A 19,047-nucleotide genomic window follows, 5' to 3' on the forward strand; every position below is an offset into this window, starting at 1 on the left:
CTCTGTAACCCCCTTACCCACTGGGCTCTGTCTCTGTAACCCCCTTACCCACTGGGCTCTGTCTCTGTAACCTCTTGCTCTCTGGGCAGTGTCTCTGTAACCCCCTTACCCACCGGGCACTGTCTCTGTAACCCCCTTACCCTCTGTGCTCTGTCTCTGTCACTCCCTTACCCACCGGGCAGTGTCTCTGTAACCCCCTTACCCACTGGGCACTGTCTCTGTCACCCCCTTACCCACCGGGCAGTGTCTCTGTAACCCCTTACCCACCGGGCAGTGTCTGTGTAACCCCCGTACCCACTGGGCTCGGTCTCTGAAAACCCCTTACCCACTGGGCAGTGTCTCTGTCACCCCCTTACCCACTGGGCTCTGTCACTGTAACCCCCTTACCCACCGGGCAGTGTCACTGTAACCCCCTTGCCCACCGGGCTCTGTCTCTGTAACCCTCTTACCCACTGTGCTCTGTCTCTGTAACCCCCTTACACACCGGGCAGTCTCTCTGTAACCTCCTTACCCACCGGGCAGTGTCTCTGTAACCCCCTTACCCACTGGGCACTGTCTCTGTAACCCCCTTACCCACCGGGCAGTGTCTCTGTATCCCCCTTTCCCACTGGGCACTGTCTCTGTAACCCCCTTACCGACTGGGCAGTGTCTCTGTAACTCCCTTACCCACCGTGCAGCGTCTCTGTAACACCCTTACCCACTGCGTACTGTCTCTGAAACCCCCTTACCCACTGGGCAGTGTCTCTGTAACCCCCTTACCCACTGGGCAGTGTCTCTATAACTCCCTTACCCACCGGGCAGTTTCTCTGTAATCCCCTTACCCACCGGGCACTGTCTCTGTAACCCCCTTACCCACTGGGCTCTGTCCCTGTAACCCCTCAAACACTGGGCAGTGCCTCTGTAACCCCCTTACCCACCGGGCTGTGTCTCTGTAACCCCCTTACCCACCGGGCAGTGTCTCTGTAACCCCCTTACCCACTAGGCAGTGTCTCTGTAACTCCCTTACCAACTGGGCACTGTGTCTGTCACCCCCTACCCACGGGGCTCTGTCTCTGCAACCCCCTTACCCACTGGGCTCTGTATCTGTAACACCTTGCCCACCGGGCATTGTCTCTGTAACGTCCTTACCCACTGGGCACTGTCTCTGTAACCCCCTTACCCACTGGGCTCTGTCCCTGTAACCCCCTTGCCCACCGGGCATTGTCTCTGTAACCCCCTTACCCACTGGGCTCTGTCTCTGTAACCCCCTTACCCACTGGGCACTGTCTCTGTAACCCCCTTACCCACAGGGCACTGTCTCTGTAACCCCCTTACCCACTGGGCACTGTCTCTGTAACCCCCTTAACCACCGGGCAGTGTCTCTGTAACCACCTTACCCACTGGGCACTGTCTCTGTAACCCCCTTACCCACCGGGCATTGTCTCTGTAACCCCCTTACCCACCGGGCATTGACTCTGTAACTCCCTTACACACCGGGCAGTGTCTCTGTAACCCCCTTACCCAGTTTGCTTTGTCTCTGTATCCCCCTTACCCACAGGGCAGTGTCTCTGTAACCCCCTTACCCACTGGGCTCTGTCTCTGTAACCCCCTTACCCACTGGGCTCTGTCTCTGTAACCCCCTTACCCACTGGGCTCTGTCTGTGTAACCCACGTACCCACCGGGCAGTGTCTCTGTAACCCCCTTACCCACTGGGCAGTGTCTCTGTAGCCCCCTTACCCACTGGGCTCTGTCTCTGTAACCCCCTTACCCAACGGGCAGTGTCTCTGTATCCTCCTTAACCACCGGATGGTGTCTCTGTAACCCCCTTACCCACTGGGCTCTGTCTCTGTAACCCCCTTACCCACCGGGCACTGTCTCTGTCACCCCCTTACCCACTGGGCTCTGTCTCTGTAACCCCATTACCCACTGGGCAGTGTCTCTGTAACCCCCCTTACCCACTGGGCACTGTCTCTGTAAACCCCTTACCACTGAGCTCTGTCTCTGTAACCCCCTTACCTACTGGGCAGTGTCTCTGTAACCCCCTTACCCACCGGGCACTGTCTCTGTAAACACCTTACCCACTGGGCACTGTCTCTGTAAGCCCCTTACCAACTGGGCTCTGTCTCTGTAACCTCTTACCCACTGGGCAGTGTCTCTGTAACCCCCTTACCCACTGGGCACTGTCTCTGTAACCCCCTTACCCACTGGGCTCTCTCTCTGTAGCCTCTTACCCACGGGGCAGTGTATCTGTTACACCCTTACCCACCGGGCACTGTCACTGTAAACGCCTTACCCACTGGGCGCTGTCTCTGTAACCCCCTTACCAACTGGGCTCTGTCTCTGTAACCTCTTACCCACTGGGCTCTGTCTCTGTAACCCCCTTACCCACCGGGCACTGTCTCTGTAACCCCCTTACCCTCTGGGCACTGTGTCTGTAACCCCCTTACCAACCGGGCAGTGTATCTGTAACCCCCTTACCCACCGGGCACTGTCTCTGTAAACCCCTTACCCACTGGGCACTGTCTCTGTAACCCCCTTACCAACCGGGCAGTGTCTCTGTAACCCCCTTACCCACTGGGCAGTGTCTCTGTAACCCCCTTACCCACCGGGCACTGTCTCTGTAACCCCCTTACCCACCGGGCACTGTCTCTGTCACTCCCTTCCCCACTGGGCTCTGTCTCTGTAACCCCCTTACCCACTGGGCTCTGTCTCTGTAACCTCCTTACCCACTGAGCTCTTTCTCTGTAACCCCCTTACCCACCGGGCAGTGTCTCTGTATCCCCCTTTCCCAATGGGCACAGTCTCTGTAACCCCCTTACCCACTGGGAACTGTCTCTGTAACCCCCTTACCCACTGGGCAGTGACTCTGTAACCCCCTTACCCACCAGGCACTGTCTCAGTAAACCCTTTACCCACTTGGCACTGTCTCTGTAACCCCATTACCCACTGGGCACTGTCTCTGAAACCCCCTTATCCACTGGGCACTCTATCTGTAACCTCCTACCCACTGGGCAATGTCTCTGTAACCCCCTTACCCACTGGGCAGTGACTCTGTAACCCCCTTACCCACAAGGCACTGTCTCAGTAAACGCCTTACCCACAAGGCAGTGTCTCTGTAACCCCCTTACCCACTGGGCTCTGTCTCTGTAACCCCCTTACCCACTGGGCTCTGTCTCTGTAACCTCTTGCTCTCTGGGCAGTGTCTCTGTAACCCCCTTACCCACCGGGCACTGTCTCTGTAACCCCCTTACCCTCTGTGCTCTGTCTCTGTCACTCCCTTACCCACCGGGCAGTGTCTCTGTAACCCCCTTACCCACTGGGCACTGTCTCTGTCACCCCCTTACCCACCGGGCAGTGTCTCTGTAACCCCTTACCCACCGGGCAGTGTCTGTGTAACCCCCGTACCCACTGGGCTCGGTCTCTGAAAACCCCTTACCCACTGGGCAGTGTCTCTGTCACCCCCTTACCCACTGGGCTCTGTCACTGTAACCCCCTTACCCACCGGGCAGTGTCACTGTAACCCCCTTGCCCACCGGGCTCTGTCTCTGTAACCCTCTTACCCACTGTGCTCTGTCTCTGTAACCCCCTTACACACCGGGCAGTCTCTCTGTAACCTCCTTACCCACCGGGCAGTGTCTCTGTAACCCCCTTACCCACTGGGCACTGTCTCTGTAACCCCCTTACCCACCGGGCAGTGTCTCTGTATCCCCCTTTCCCACTGGGCACTGTCTCTGTAACCCCCTTACCGACCGGGCAGTGTCTCTGTAACTCCCTTACCCACCGTGCAGCGTCTCTGTAACACCCTTACCCACTGCGTACTGTCTCTGAAACCCCCTTACCCACTGGGCAGTGTCTCTGTAACCCCCTTACCCACTGGGCAGTGTCTCTATAACTCCCTTACCCACCGGGCAGTTTCTCTGTAATCCCCTTACCCACCGGGCACTGTCTCTGTAACCCCCTTACCCACTGGGCTCTGTCCCTGTAACCCCTCAAACACTGGGCAGTGCCTCTGTAACCCCCTTACCCACCGGGCTGTGTCTCTGTAACCCCCTTACCCACCGGGCAGTGTCTCTGTAACCCCCTTACCCACTAGGCAGTGTCTCTGTAACTCCCTTACCAACTGGGCACTGTGTCTGTCACCCCATACCCACGGGGCTCTGTCTCTGCAACCCCCTTACCCACTGGGCTCTGTCTCTGTAACACCCTTGCCCACCGGGCATTGTCTCTGTAACGTCCTTACCCACTGGGCACTGTCTCTGTAACCCCCTTACCCACTGGGCTCTGTCCCTGTAACCCCCTTGCCCACCGGGCATTGTCTCTGTAACCCCCTTACCCACTGGGCTCTGTCTCTGTAACCCCCTTACCCACTGGGCACTGTCTCTGTAACCCCCTTACCCACAGGGCACTGTCTCTGTAACCCCCTTACCCACTGGGCACTGTCTCTGTAACCCCCTTAACCACCGGGCAGTGTCTCTGTAACCACCTTACCCACTGGGCACTGTCTCTGTAACCCCCTTACCCACCGGGCATTGTCTCTGTAACCCCCTTACCCACCGGGCATTGACTCTGTAACTCCCTTACACACCGGGCAGTGTCTCTGTAACCCCCTTACCCAGTTTGCTTTGTCTCTGTATCCCCCTTACCCACAGGGCAGTGTCTCTGTAACCCCCTTACCCACTGGGCTCTGTCTCTGTAACCCCCTTACCCACTGGGCTCTGTCTCTGTAACCCCCTTACCCACTGGGCTCTGTCTGTGTAACCCACGTACCCACCGGGCAGTGTCTCTGTAACCCCCTTACCCACTGGGCAGTGTCTCTGTAGCCCCCTTACCCACTGGGCTCTGTCTCTGTAACCCCCTTACCCACTGGGCACTGTCTCTGAAACCCCCTTACCCACTGGGCAGTGTCTCTGTAACCCCCTTACCCACCGGGCATTGTCTCTGTAACCCACGTACACAGCGGGCACTGTCTCTGTAAACCCCTTACCCACTGGGCTCTGTCTCTGTAACCCCCTTACCCACTGGGCTCTGTCTCTGTAACCCCCTTACCCACTGGGCACTGTCTCTGTAACCCCCTTACCCACTGGGCTCTGTCTCTGTAACCTCTTGCTCTCTGGGCAGTGTCTCTGTAACCCCCTTACCCAACGGGCACTGTCTCTGTAACCCCCTTACCCTCTGGGCTCTGTCTCTGTCACCCCCTTACCCATCGGGCAGTGTCTCTGTAACCCCCTTACCCACTGGGCACTGTCTCTGTCACCCCCTTACCCACCGGGCAGTGTCTCTGTAAACCCCTTACCCACTGGGCAGTGTCTCTGTCACCCCCTTACCCACAGGGCACTGTCTCTGTAACCCCCTTACCCACTGGGCTCTGTCTCTGTAACCCCCTTACCCACTGGGCACTGTCTCTGTAACCCCCTTACCCACAGGGCACTGTCTCTGTAACCCCCTTACCCACTGGGCACTGTCTCTGTAACCCCCTTAACCACCGGGCAGTGTCTCTGTAACCACCTTACCCACTGGGCACTGTCTCTGTAACCCCCTTACCCACCGGGCATTGTCTCTGTAACCCCCTTACCCACCGGGCATTGACTCTGTAACTCCCTTACACACCGGGCAGTGTCTCTGTAACCCCCTTACCCAGTTTGCTTTGTCTCTGTAACCCCCTTACCCACCGGGCAGTGTCTCTGTATCCCCCTTACCCACAGGGCAGTGTCTCTGTAACCCCCTTACCCACTGGGCTCTGTCTCTGTAACCCCCTTACCCACTGGGCTCTGTCTCTGTAACCCCCTTACCCACTGGCCTCTGTCTGTGTAACCCACGTACCCACCGGGCAGTGTCTCTGTAACCCCCTTACCCACTGGGCAGTGTCTCTGTAACCCCCTTACGCAATGGGCTCTGTTTCTGTAACCCCCTTACTCAACGGGCAGTTTCTCTGTATCCCCCTTACCCACCGGGCAGTGACTCTGCAACCCCCTTACCTCCCGGGCAGTGTCTCTGTAACCCCCTTACCCACTGGGCAGTGTCTCTGTAACCCCCTTACTCACTGGGCTCTGTCTCTGTAACCCCCTTACCCACTGGGCTCTGTGTCTGTAACCCACTTACCCACCGGGCAGTGTCTCTGTAGCCCCCTTACCCACTGGGCTCTGTCTCTGTAACCCCCTTACCCACTGGGCACTGTCTCTGAAACCCCCTTACCCACTGGGCAGTGTCTCTGTAACCCCCTTACCCACCGGGCAGTGTCTCTGTAACCCACGTACACACCGGGCACTGTCTCTGTAAACCCCTTACCCACTGGGCTCTGTCTCTGTAACCCCCTTACCCACTGGGCTCTGTCTCTATAACCCCCTTACCCACTGGGCTCTGTCTCTGTAACCCCCTTACCCACCGGGCACTGTCTCTGTCACCCCCTTACACACTGGGCTCTGTCTCTGTAACCTCCTTACCCACTGACCTCTTTCTCTGTAACCCCCTTACCCACCGGGCAGTGTCTCTGTATCCCCCTTTCCCACTGGGCACAGTCTCTGTAACCCCCTTACCCACTGGGAACTGTCTCTGTAACCCCCTTACCCACTGGGCAGTGACTCTGTAACCCCCTTACCCACCAGGCACTGTCTCTGTAACCCCCTTACCCACTGGGCAGTGACTCTGTAACCCCCTTACCCACCAGGCACTGTCTCAGTAAACCCCTTACCCACTTGGCACTGTCTCTGTAACCCCATTACCCACTGGGCACTGTCTCTGAAACCCCCTTATCCACTGGGCACTCTATCTGTAACCTCCTACCCACTGGGCAATGTCTCTGTAACCCCCTTACCCACTGGGCAGTGACTCTGTAACCCCCTTACCCACAAGGCACTGTCTCAGTAAACGCCTTACCCACAAGGCACTGTCTCTGTAACCCCCTTACCCACTGGGCTCTGTCTCTGTAACCCCCTTACCCACTGGCCTCTGTCTGTGTAACCCACGTACCCACCGGGCAGTGTCTCTGTAACCCCCTTACCCACTGGGCAGTGTCTCTGTAACCCCCTTACGCAATGGGCTCTGTTTCTGTAACCCCCTTACTCAACGGGCAGTGTCTCTGTATCCCCCTTACCCACCGGGCAGTGACTCTGCAACCCCCTTACCTCCCGGGCAGTGTCTCTGTAACCCCCTTACCCACTGGGCAGTGTCTCTGTAACCCCCTTACTCACTGGGCTCTGTCTCTGTAACCCCCTTACCCACTGGGCTCTGTGTCTGTAATCCACTTACCCACCGGGCAGTGTCTCTGTAGCCCCCTTACCCACTGGGCTCTGTCTCTGTAACCCCCTTACCCACTGGGCACTGTCTCTGAAACCCCCTTACCCACTGGGCAGTGTCTCTGTAACCCCCTTACCCACCGGGCATTGTCTCTGTAACCCACGTACACACCGGGCACTGTCTCTGTAAACCCCTTACCCACTGGGCTCTGTCTCTGTAACCCCCTTACCCACTGGGCTCTGTCTCTGTAACCCCCTTACCCACTGGGCACTGTCTCTGTAACCCCCTTACCCACTGGGCTCTGTCTCTGTAACCTCTTGCTCTCTGGGCAGTGTCTCTGTAACCCCCTTACCCAACGGGCACTGTCTCTGTAAACTCCTTACCCTCTGGGCTCTGTCTCTGTCACCCCCTTACCCATCGGGCAGTGTCTCTGTAACCCCCTTACCCACTGGGCACTGTCTCTGTCACCCCCTTACCCACCGGGCAGTGTCTCTGTAAACCCCTTACCCACTGGGCAGTGTCTCTGTCACCCCCTTACCCACCGGGCAGTGTCTCTGTAAACCCCTTACCCACTGGGCAGTGTCTCTGTCACCCCCTTACCCACAGGGCACTGTCTCTGTAACCCCCTTACCCACTGGGCTCTGTCTCTGTAACCCCCTTACCCACTGGGCACTGTCTCTGTAACCCCCTTACCCACAGGGCACTGTCTCTGTAACCCCCTTACCCACTGGGCACTGTCTCTGTAACCCCCTTAACCACCGGGCAGTGTCTCTGTAACCACCTTACCCACTGGGCACTGTCTCTGTAACCCCCTTACCCACCGGGCATTGTCTCTGTAACCCCCTTACCCACCGGGCATTGACTCTGTAACTCCCTTACACACCGGGCAGTGTCTCTGTAACCCCCTTACCCAGTTTGCTTTGTCTCTGTAACCCCCTTACCCACCGGGCAGTGTCTCTGTATCCCCCTTACCCACAGGGCAGTGTCTCTGTAACCCCCTTACCCACTGGGCTCTGTCTCTGTAACCCCCTTACCCACTGGGCTCTTTCTCTGTAACCCCCTTACCCACTGGCCTCTGTCTGTGTAACCCACGTACCCACCGGGCAGTGTCTCTGTAACCCCCTTACCCACTGGGCAGTGTCTCTGTAACCCCCTTACGCAATGGGCTCTGTTTCTGTAACCCCCTTACTCAACGGGCAGTGTCTCTGTATCCCCCTTACCCACCGGGCAGTGACTCTGCAACCCCCTTACCTCCCGGGCAGTGTCTCTGTAACCCCCTTACCCACTGGGCAGTGTCTCTGTAACCCCCTTACTCACTGGGCTCTGTCTCTGTAACCCCCTTACCCACTGGGCTCTGTGTCTGTAACCCACTTACCCACTGGGAACTGTCTCTGTAACCCCCTTACCCACTGGGCAGTGACTCTGTAACCCCCTTACCCACCAGGCACTGTCTCTGTAACCCCCTTACCCACTGGGCAGTGACTCTGTAACCCCCTTACCCACCAGGCACTGTCTCAGTAAACCCCTTACCCACTTGGCACTGTCTCTGTAACCCCATTACCCACTGGGCACTGTCTCTGAAACCCCCTTATCCACTGGGCACTCTATCTGTAACCTCCTACCCACTGGGCAATGTCTCTGTAACCCCCTTACCCACTGGGCAGTGACTCTGTAACCCCCTTACCCACAAGGCACTGTCTCAGTAAACGCCTTACCCACAAGGCACTGTCTCTGTAACCCCCTTACCCACTGGGCTCTGTCTCTGTAACCCCCTTACCCACTGGCCTCTGTCTGTGTAACCCACGTACCCACCGGGCAGTGTCTCTGTAACCCCCTTACCCACTGGGCAGTGTCTCTGTAACCCCCTTACGCAATGGGCTCTGTTTCTGTAACCCCCTTACTCAACGGGCAGTGTCTCTGTATCCCCCTTACCCACCGGGCAGTGACTCTGCAACCCCCTTACCTCCCGGGCAGTGTCTCTGTAACCCCCTTACCCACTGGGCAGTGTCTCTGTAACCCCCTTACTCACTGGGCTCTGTCTCTGTAACCCCCTTACCCACTGGGCTCTGTGTCTGTAATCCACTTACCCACCGGGCAGTGTCTCTGTAGCCCCCTTACCCACTGGGCTCTGTCTCTGTAACCCCCTTACCCACTGGGCACTGTCTCTGAAACCCCCTTACCCACTGGGCAGTGTCTCTGTAACCCCCTTACCCACCGGGCATTGTCTCTGTAACCCACGTACACACCGGGCACTGTCTCTGTAAACCCCTTACCCACTGGGCTCTGTCTCTGTAACCCCCTTACCCACTGGGCTCTGTCTCTGTAACCCCCTTACCCACTGGGCACTGTCTCTGTAACCCCCTTACCCACTGGGCTCTGTCTCTGTAACCTCTTGCTCTCTGGGCAGTGTCTCTGTAACCCCCTTACCCAACGGGCACTGTCTCTGTAAACTCCTTACCCTCTGGGCTCTGTCTCTGTCACCCCCTTACCCATCGGGCAGTGTCTCTGTAACCCCCTTACCCACTGGGCACTGTCTCTGTCACCCCCTTACCCACCGGGCAGTGTCTCTGTAAACCCCTTACCCACTGGGCAGTGTCTCTGTCACCCCCTTACCCACCGGGCAGTGTCTCTGTAAACCCCTTACCCACTGGGCAGTGTCTCTGTCACCCCCTTACCCACAGGGCACTGTCTCTGTAACCCCCTTACCCACTGGGCTCTGTCTCTGTAACCCCCTTACCCACTGGGCACTGTCTCTGTAACCCCCTTACCCACAGGGCACTGTCTCTGTAACCCCCTTACCCACTGGGCACTGTCTCTGTAACCCCCTTAACCACCGGGCAGTGTCTCTGTAACCACCTTACCCACTGGGCACTGTCTCTGTAACCCCCTTACCCACCGGGCATTGTCTCTGTAACCCCCTTACCCACCGGGCATTGACTCTGTAACTCCCTTACACACCGGGCAGTGTCTCTGTAACCCCCTTACCCAGTTTGCTTTGTCTCTGTAACCCCCTTACCCACCGGGCAGTGTCTCTGTATCCCCCTTACCCACAGGGCAGTGTCTCTGTAACCCCCTTACCCACTGGGCTCTGTCTCTGTAACCCCCTTACCCACTGGGCTCTTTCTCTGTAACCCCCTTACCCACTGGCCTCTGTCTGTGTAACCCACGTACCCACCGGGCAGTGTCTCTGTAACCCCCTTACCCACTGGGCAGTGTCTCTGTAACCCCCTTACGCAATGGGCTCTGTTTCTGTAACCCCCTTACTCAACGGGCAGTGTCTCTGTATCCCCCTTACCCACCGGGCAGTGACTCTGCAACCCCCTTACCTCCCGGGCAGTGTCTCTGTAACCCCCTTACCCACTGGGCAGTGTCTCTGTAACCCCCTTACTCACTGGGCTCTGTCTCTGTAACCCCCTTACCCACTGGGCTCTGTGTCTGTAACCCACTTACCCACCGGGCAGTGTCTCTGTAGCCCCCTTACCCACTGGGCTCTGTCTCTGTAACCCCCTTACCCACTGGGCACTGTCTCTGAAACCCCCTTACCCACTGGGCAGTGTCTCTGTAACCCCCTTACCCACCGGGCAGTGTCTCTGTAACCCACGTACACACCGGGCACTGTCTCTGTAAACCCCTTACCCACTGGGCTCTGTCTCTGTAACCCCCTTACCCACTGGGCTCTGTCTCTATAACCCCCTTACCCACCGGGCACTGTCTCTGTCACCCCCTTACACACTGGGCTCTGTCTCTGTAACCTCCTTACCCACTGACCTCTTTCTCTGTAACCCCCTTACCCACCGGGCAGTGTCTCTGTATCCCCCTTTCCCACTGGGCACAGTCTCTGTAACCCCCTTACCCACTGGGAACTGTCTCTGTAACCCCCTTACCCACTGGGCAGTGACTCTGTAACCCCCTTACCCACCAGGCACTGTCTCAGTAAACCCCTTACCCACTTGGCACTGTCTCTGTAACCCCATTACCCACTGGGCACTGTCTCTGAAACCCCCTTATCCACTGGGCACTCTATCTGTAACCTCCTACCCACTGGGCAATGTCTCTGTAACCCCCTTACCCACTGGGCAGTGACTCTGTAACCCCCTTACCCACAAGGCACTGTCTCAGTAAACGCCTTACCCACAAGGCACTGTCTCTGTAACCCCCTTACCCACTGGGCTCTGTCTCTGTAACCTCTCACCCACTGGGCAGTGTCTCTGTAACCCCCTTACCCACTGGGCTCTGTCTCTGTAACCCCCTTACCCACTGGGCTCTGTCTCTGTAACCTCTTGCTCTCTGGGCAGTGTCTCTGTAACCCCCTTACCCACCGGGCACTGTCTCTGTAACCCCCTTACCCTCTGTGCTCTGTCTCTGTCACTCCCTTACCCACCGGGCAGTGTCTCTGTAACCCCCTTACCCACTGGGCACTGTCTCTGTCACCCCCTTACCCACCGGGCAGTGTCTCTGTAACCCCTTACCCACCGGGCAGTGTCTGTGTAACCCCCGTACCCACTGGGCTCGGTCTCTGAAAACCCCTTACCCACTGGGCAGTGTCTCTGTCACCCCCTTACCCACTGGGCTCTGTCACTGTAACCCCCTTACCCACCGGGCAGTGTCACTGTAACCCCCTTGCCCACCGGGCTCTGTCTCTGTAACCCTCTTACCCACTGTGCTCTGTCTCTGTAACCCCCTTACACACCGGGCAGTCTCTCTGTAACCTCCTTACCCACCGGGCAGTGTCTCTGTAACCCCCTTACCCACTGGGCACTGTCTCTGTAACCCCCTTACCCACCGGGCAGTGTCTCTGTATCCCCCTTTCCCACTGGGCACTGTCTCTGTAACCCCCTTACTGACTGGGCAGTGTCTCTGTAACTCCCTTACCCACCGTGCAGCGTCTCTGTAACACCCTTACCCACTGCGTACTGTCTCTGAAACCCCCTTACCCACTGGGCAGTGTCTCTGTAACCCCCTTACCCACTGGGCAGTGTCTCTATAACTCCCTTACCCACCGGGCAGTTTCTCTGTAATCCCCTTACCCACCGGGCACTGTCTCTGTAACCCCCTTACCCACTGGGCTCTGTCCCTGTAACCCCTCAAACACTGGGCAGTGCCTCTGTAACCCCCTTACCCACCGGGCTGTGTCTCTGTAACCCCCTTACCCACCGGGCAGTGTCTCTGTAACCCCCTTACCCACTAGGCAGTGTCTCTGTAACTCCCTTACCAACTGGGCACTGTGTCTGTCACCCCCTACCCACGGGGCTCTGTCTCTGCAACCCCCTTACCCACTGGGCTCTGTCTCTGTAACACCCTTGCCCACCGGGCATTGTCTCTGTAACGTCCTTACCCACTGGGCACTGTCTCTGTAACCCCCTTACCCACTGGGCTCTGTCCCTGTAACCCCCTTGCCCACCGGGCATTGTCTCTGTAACCCCCTTACCCACTGGGCTCTGTCTCTGTAACCCCCTTACCCACTGGGCACTGTCTCTGTAACCCCCTTACCCACAGGGCACTGTCTCTGTAACCCCCTTACCCACTGGGCACTGTCTCTGTAACCCCCTTAACCACCGGGCAGTGTCTCTGTAACCACCTTACCCACTGGGCACTGTCTCTGTAACCCCCTTACCCACCGGGCATTGTCTCTGTAACCCCCTTACCCACCGGGCATTGACTCTGTAACTCCCTTACACACCGGGCAGTGTCTCTGTAACCCCCTTACCCAGTTTGCTTTGTCTCTGTATCCCCCTTACCCACAGGGCAGTGTCTCTGTAACCCCCTTACCCACTGGGCTCTGTCTCTGTAACCCCCTTACCCACTGGGCTCTGTCTCTGTAACCCCCTTACCCACTGGGCTCTGTCTGTGTAACCCACGTACCCACCGGGCAGTGTCTCTGTAACCCCCTTACCCACTGGGCAGTGTCTCTGTAGCCCCCTTACCCACTGGGCTCTGTCTCTGTAACCCCCTTACCCACTGGGCACTGTCTCTGAAACCCCCTTACCCACTGGGCAGTGTCTCTGTAACCCCCTTACCCACCGGGCATTGTCTCTGTAACCCACGTACACAGCGGGCACTGTCTCTGTAAACACCTTACCCACTGGGCTCTGTCTCTGTAACCCCCTTACCCACTGGGCTCTGTCTCTGTAACCCCCTTACCCACTGGGCACTGTCTCTGTAACCCCCTTACCCACTGGGCTCTGTCTCTGTAACCTCTTGCTCTCTGGGCAGTGTCTCTGTAACCCCCTTACCCAACGGGCACTGTCTCTGTAACCCCCTTACCCTCTGGGCTCTGTCTCTGTCACCCCCTTACCCATCGGGCAGTGTCTCTGTAACCCCCTTACCCACTGGGCACTGTCTCTGTCACCCCCTTACCCACCGGGCAGTGTCTCTGTAAACCCCTTACCCACTGGGCAGTGTCTCTGTCACCCCCTTACCCACAGGGCACTGTCTCTGTAACCCCCTTACCCACTGGGCTCTGTCTCTGTAACCCCCTTACCCACTGGGCACTGTCTCTGTAACCCCCTTACCCACAGGGCACTGTCTCTGTAACCCCCTTACCCACTGGGCACTGTCTCTGTAACCCCCTTAACCACCGGGCAGTGTCTCTGTAACCACCTTACCCACTGGGCACTGTCTCTGTAACCCCCTTACCCACCGGGCATTGTCTCTGTAACCCCCTTACCCACCGGGCATTGACTCTGTAACTCCCTTACACACCGGGCAGTGTCTCTGTAACCCCCTTACCCAGTTTGCTTTGTCTCTGTAACCCCCTTACCCACCGGGCAGTGTCTCTGTATCCCCCTTACCCACAGGGCAGTGTCTCTGTAACCCCCTTACCCACTGGGCTCTGTCTCTGTAACCCCCTTACCCACTGGGCACTGTCTCTGTAACCCCCTTACCCACTGGCCTCTGTCTGTGTAACCCACGTACCCACCGGGCAGTGTCTCTGTAACCCCCTTACCCACTGGGCAGTGTCTCTGTAACCCCCTTACGCAATGGGCTCTGTTTCTGTAACCCCCTTACTCAACGGGCAGTGTCTCTGTATCCCCCTTACCCACCGGGCAGTGACTCTGCAACCCCCTTACCTCCCGGGCAGTGTCTCTGTAACCCCCTTACCCACTGGGCAGTGCCTCTGTAACCCCCTTACTCACTGGGCTCTGTCTCTGTAACCCCCTTACCCACTGGGCTCTGTGTCTGTAACCCACTTACCCACCGGGCAGTGTCTCTGTAGCCCCCTTACCCACTGGGCTCTGTCTCTGTAACCCCCTTACCCACTGGGCACTGTCTCTGAAACCCCCTTACCCACTGGGCAGTGTCTCTGTAACCCCCTTACCCACCGGGCAGTGTCTCTGTAACCCACGTACACACCGGGCACTGTCTCTGTAAACCCCTTACCCACTGGGCTCTGTCTCTGTAACCCCCTTACCCACTGGGCTCTGTCTCTATAACCCCCTTACCCACTGGGCTCTGTCTCTGTAACCCCCTTACCCACCGGGCACTGTCTCTGTCACCCCCTTACACACTGGGCTCTGTCTCTGTAACCTCCTTACCCACTGACCTCTTTCTCTGTAACCCCCTTACCCACCGGGCAGTGTCTCTGTATCCCCCTTTCCCACTGGGCACAGTCTCTGTAACCCCCTTACCCACTGGGAACTGTCTCTGTAACCCCCTTACCCACTGGGCAGTGACTCTGTAACCCCCTTACCCACCAGGCACTGTCTCAGTAAACCCCTTACCCACTTGGCACTGTCTCTGTAACCCCATTACCCACTGGGCACTGTCTCTGAAACCCCCTTATCCACTGGGCACTCTATCTGTAACCTCCTACCCACTGGGCAATGTCTCTGTAACCCCCTTACCCACTGGGCAGTGACTCTGTAACCCCCTTACCCACAAGGCACTGTCTCAGTAAACGCCTTACCCACAAGGCACTGTCTCTGTAACCCCCTTACCCACTGGGCTCTGTCTCTGTAACCCCCTTACCCACTGGCCTCTGTCTGTGTAACCCACGTACCCACCGGGCAGTGTCTCTGTAACCCCCTTACCCACTGGGCAGTGTCTCTGTAACCCCCTTACGCAATGGGCTCTGTTTCTGTAACCCCCTTACTCAACGGGCAGTGTCTCTGTATCCCCCTTACCCACCGGGCAGTGACTCTGCAACCCCCTTACCTCCCGGGCAGTGTCTCTGTAACCCCCTTACCCACTGGGCAGTGTCTCTGTAACCCCCTTACTCACTGGGCTCTGTCTCTGTAACCCCCTTACCCACTGGGCTCTGTGTCTGTAATCCACTTACCCACCGGGCAGTGTCTCTGTAGCCCCCTTACCCACTGGGCTCTGTCTCTGTAACCCCCTTACCCACTGGGCACTGTCTCTGAAACCCCCTTACCCACTGGGCAGTGTCTCTGTAACCCCCTTACCCACCGGGCATTGTCTCTGTAACCCACGTACACACCGGGCACTGTCTCTGTAAACCCCTTACCCACTGGGCTCTGTCTCTGTAACCCCCTTACCCACTGGGCTCTGTCTCTGTAACCCCCTTACCCACTGGGCACTGTCTCTGTAACCCCCTTACCCACTGGGCTCTGTCTCTGTAACCTCTTGCTCTCTGGGCAGTGTCTCTGTAACCCCCTTACCCAACGGGCACTGTCTCTGTAACCCCCTTACCCTCTGGGCTCTGTCTCTGTCACCCCCTTACCCATCGGGCAGTGTCTCTGTAACCCCCTTACCCACTGGGCACTGTCTCTGTCACCCCCTTACCCACCGGGCAGTGTCTCTGTAAACCCCTTACCCACTGGGCAGTGTCTCTGTCACCCCCTTACCCACCGGGCAGTGTCTCTGTAAACCCCTTACCCACTGGGCAGTGTCTCTGTCACCCCCTTACCCACAGGGCACTGTCTCTGTAACCCCCTTACCCACTGGGCTCTGTCTCTGTAACCCCCTTACCCACTGGGCACTGTCTCTGTAACCCCCTTACCCACAGGGCACTGTCTCTGTAACCCCCTTACCCACTGGGCACTGTCTCTGTAACCCCCTTAACCACCGGGCAGTGTCTCTGTAACCACCTTACCCACTGGGCACTGTCTCTGTAACCCCCTTACCCACCGGGCATTGTCTCTGTAACCCCCTTACCCACCGGGCATTGACTCTGTAACTCCCTTACACACCGGGCAGTGTCTCTGTAACCCCCTTACCCAGTTTGCTTTGTCTCTGTAACCCCCTTACCCACCGGGCAGTGTCTCTGTATCCCCCTTACCCACAGGGCAGTGTCTCTGTAACCCCCTTACCCACTGGGCTCTGTCTCTGTAACCCCCTTACCCACTGGGCTCTTTCTCTGTAACCCCCTTACCCACTGGCCTCTGTCTGTGTAACCCACGTACCCACCGGGCAGTGTCTCTGTAACCCCCTTACCCACTGGGCACTGTCTCTGAAACCCCCTTACCCACTGGGCAGTGTCTCTGTAACCCCCTTACCCACCGGGCATTGTCTCTGTAACCCACGTACACAGCGGGCACTGTCTCTGTAAACACCTTACCCACTGGGCTCTGTCTCTGTAACCCCCTTACCCACTGGGCTCTGTCTCTGTAACCCCCTTACCCACTGGGCACTGTCTCTGTAACCCCCTTACCCACTGGGCTCTGTCTCTGTAACCTCTTGCTCTCTGGGCAGTGTCTCTGTAACCCCCTTACCCAACGGGCACTGTCTCTGTAACCCCCTTACCCTCTGGGCTCTGTCTCTGTCACCCCCTTACCCATCGGGCAGTGTCTCTGTAACCCCCTTACCCACTGGGCACTGTCTCTGTCACCCCCTTACCCACCGGGCAGTGTCTCTGTAAACCCCTTACCCACTGGGCAGTGTCTCTGTCACCCCCTTACCCACAGGGCACTGTCTCTGTAACCCCCTTACCCACTGGGCTCTGTCTCTGTAACCCCCTTACCCACTGGGCACTGTCTCTGTAACCCCCTTACCCACAGGGCACTGTCTCTGTAACCCCCTTACCCACTGGGCACTGTCTCTGTAACCCCCTTAACCACCGGGCAGTGTCTCTGTAACCACCTTACCCACTGGGCACTGTCTCTGTAACCCCCTTACCCACCGGGCATTGTCTCTGTAACCCCCTTACCCACCGGGCATTGACTCTGTAACTCCCTTACACACCGGGCAGTGTCTCTGTAACCCCCTTACCCAGTTTGCTTTGTCTCTGTAACCCCCTTACCCACCGGGCAGTGTCTCTGTATCCCCCTTACCCACAGGGCAGTGTCTCTGTAACCCCCTTACCCACTGGGCTCTGTCTCTGTAACCCCCTTACCCACTGGGCTCTGTCTCTGTAACCCCCTTACCCACTGGCCTCTGTCTGTGTAACCCACGTACCCACCGGGCAGTGTCTCTGTAACCCCCTTACCCACTGGGCAGTGTCTCTGTAACCCCCTTACGCAATGGGCTCTGTTTCTGTAACCCCCTTACTCAACGGGCAGTGTCTCTGTATCCCCCTTACCCACCGGGCAGTGACTCTGCAACCCCCTTACCTCCCGGGCAGTGTCTCTGTAACCCCCTTACCCACTGGGCAGTGCCTCTGTAACCCCCTTACTCACTGGGCTCTGTCTCTGTAACCCCCTTACCCACTGGGCTCTGTGTCTGTAACCCACTTACCCACCGGGCAGTGTCTCTGTAGCCCCCTTACCCACTGGGCTCTGTCTCTGTAACCCCCTTACCCACTGGGCACTGTCTCTGAAACCCCCTTACCCACTGGGCAGTGTCTCTGTAACCCCCTTACCCACCGGGCAGTGTCTCTGTAACCCACGTACACACCGGGCACTGTCTCTGTAAACCCCTTACCCACTGGGCTCTGTCTCTGTAACCCCCTTACCCACTGGGCTCTGTCTCTATAACCCCCTTACCCACTGGGCTCTGTCTCTGTAACCCCCTTACCCACCGGGCACTGTCTCTGTCACCCCCTTACACACTGGGCTCTGTCTCTGTAACCTCCTTACCCACTGACCTCTTTCTCTGTAACCCCCTTACCCACCGGGCAGTGTCTCTGTATCCCCCTTTCCCACTGGGCACAGTCTCTGTAACCCCCTTACCCACTGGGAACTGTCTCTGTAACCCCCTTACCCACTGGGCAGTGACTCTGTAACCCCCTTACCCACCAGGCACTGTCTCAGTAAACCCCTTACCCACTTGGCACTGTCTCTGTAACCCCATTACCCACTGGGCACTGTCTCTGAAACCCCCTTATCCACTGGGCACTCTATCTGTAACCTCCTACCCACTGGGCAATGTCTCTGTAACCCCCTTACCCACTGGGCAGTGACTCTGTAACCCCCTTACCCACAAGGCACTGTCTCAGTAAACGCCTTACCCACAAGGCACTGTCTCTGTAACCCCCTTACCCACTGGGCTCTGTCTCTGTAACCCCCTTACCCACTGGCCTCTGTCTGTGTAACCCACGTACCCACCGGGCAGTGTCTCTGTAACCCCCTTACCCACTGGGCAGTGTCTCTGTAACCCCCTTACGCAATGGGCTCTGTTTCTGTAACCCCCTTACTCAACGGGCAGTGTCTCTGTATCCCCCTTACCCACCGGGCAGTGACTCTGCAACCCCCTTACCTCCCGGGCAGTGTCTCTGTAACCCCCTTACCCACTGGGCAGTGTCTCTGTAACCCCCTTACTCACTGGGCTCTGTCTCTGTAACCCCCTTACCCACTGGGCTCTGTGTCTGTAATCCACTTACCCACCGGGCAGTGTCTCTGTAGCCCCCTTACCCACTGGGCTCTGTCTCTGTAACCCCCTTACCCACTGGGCACTGTCTCTGAAACCCCCTTACCCACTGGGCAGTGTCTCTGTAACCC

General features: G+C 57.6%; 1 protein-coding gene across 1 annotated transcript in view; it reads left to right on the forward strand.

Annotated features, from left to right (window-relative positions):
- The window catches only part of LOC140458980 (hydroxyproline dehydrogenase-like), a 288,998-nt gene that overhangs the window by 116,171 nt on the left and 153,780 nt on the right, over positions 1 to 19,047 (forward strand). The window lies entirely within an intron of this gene.

This window comes from Chiloscyllium punctatum, chromosome 34 (genome assembly GCF_047496795.1).
Source record: "Chiloscyllium punctatum isolate Juve2018m chromosome 34, sChiPun1.3, whole genome shotgun sequence".
Taxonomy (NCBI): domain Eukaryota; kingdom Metazoa; phylum Chordata; class Chondrichthyes; order Orectolobiformes; family Hemiscylliidae; genus Chiloscyllium; species Chiloscyllium punctatum.